This window comes from Galeopterus variegatus, unplaced genomic scaffold (genome assembly GCF_000696425.1).
Source record: "Galeopterus variegatus unplaced genomic scaffold, G_variegatus-3.0.2 Scaffold2849, whole genome shotgun sequence".
NCBI classification, from domain to species: Eukaryota; Metazoa; Chordata; class Mammalia; order Dermoptera; family Cynocephalidae; genus Galeopterus; species Galeopterus variegatus.
The window spans coordinates 105,530-107,272 of record NW_007728960.1 but is presented as its reverse complement, the minus strand read 5'-3'; positions in this window follow the sequence as shown (position 1 = coordinate 107,272).

Genomic DNA, 1,743 nt, shown 5'->3' with positions numbered 1-1,743 from the left:
TGACCGAGCAGGTAGACCTTGCCACTGCCAGACCCCATCCATAGCCTGGGTAAGTATGCACCAACCAGAGAGGCACCCCCACCAGAGAGCCCCAAGACCCGCAGTGACCATGCACACCAAGATACCAGCACAACTGAGCAGGTAGGCCTCGCCACTGACAGCCACCATCCCAGGCCTGGGTGAGTGGGCGTTGACCAGAGAGGCACCCCCCTGGAGAGGCCAGAGACCCACGGTGACCATGTGCCCTGAGGCACCAGCATGACCAAGAAGGTAGGCCTTGCCACCGCCAGACCCTATCCCCAGCCCAGGTGAGTAGGCACCGACCAGAGAGGCCAAAACCTTCTGCCCACAGGCACTAGCCAGCAGGATACTAGCCAGACAATAGTGTCAAACCAGTGGACTGTGAAATCCCTTGCCACAATGACTAAACACCAAAGGAAAGATACCAGAAATATGAAAAATCAAGAAAGTACACCACCAAAGGGTAATAACTCTCAAGCTCTAGATCCTATAGAACAAGAAGCCCTTGAAATGTCTGACAAGGAATTTTGAGTGATAATTCTAAGGAAACTAAATGAGATTCAAGAAAACTCAGCTAGAAAACATGATGAAACAAGGAAAACTGTACAGGACCTGAAAGAAGAAATGAATAAGGAAATCAATGCCCTGAAAAAGAATGTAGCAGAGCTTTCTGAGCTGAAGAATTCATTCAATGAAATAAAAAACACAACAGAGAGTTTAACCAGCAGGCTTGCAGAAGCAGAACTTCCTAGAGATGGGCTGTTTGAAATAACACAGGCACACAAAAAAAAAAAGAAAAAAGAATTAAAGACATTGAAGAAAATCTAAGAGACATATCAGACAACATTAAGCACTCAAATATCTGAGTCATGGGTATTCCGGGAGGGGAGGAAAAAGGAGATTGCATTGAAAACATATTCATCAAAATAGTGGCAGAAAATTTGGCAGGTATAGGAAAAGACACATATCTTCAGATTCAGGAAGCTCAAAGATCCCCAAACATATTCAACCCAAAAAGATCTTCTCCAAGACATGTTATAGTCAAACTGGCAAGACTCCAAGACAAAGAGAGAATCTTAAGGGCCGGCCTGGTGGTGCACTGGAGAGTGCACCACTTAGGAGCGTGGCGGCACTCCCGCCGAGGGTTCAGATCCCATGTGGAGACCGGTTCCCGCTCACNGTCACTACGTAATGATAAAAGGATTCATCCATCAAGAAGACATAATAATCATAAATATATACGCACCCAGTGTCAGAGCAGCCAGATTTATAAAGCAAACTCTATTAGACCTACCCAAAGAAGGAGATAGGGCTGGCCCAGTGGCGCACTGAAGAGTGCGCCGCTTGGGAGCATGGCAGCGCTCCCGCCGAGGGTTCGGATCCCATGTGGAGACCGGTTCCCACTCACTGGCTGAGCGTGGTGCGGGCGCAACACCGAGGGTTGCGATCCCATTGCCAGTCCCCGGTGCGGGCGCAACACTGAGGGTTGCGATCACGTTACCGGTCAGTAAAAAAAAATAAATAAATAAGGAGATAGACACTAATACCATAATAGCAGGGGGCTTGAACACCCCACTATCAATATTGGACAGATCATCTAGGCAAGAAATCAGCAGAGAAACACAAGATCTAAACAACACTCTAGACCCATTGGATTTGGCAGATATCTACAGAACATTCCATCCAACAACCTCAAAATATTCCTTCTTCTCATCAGCACAT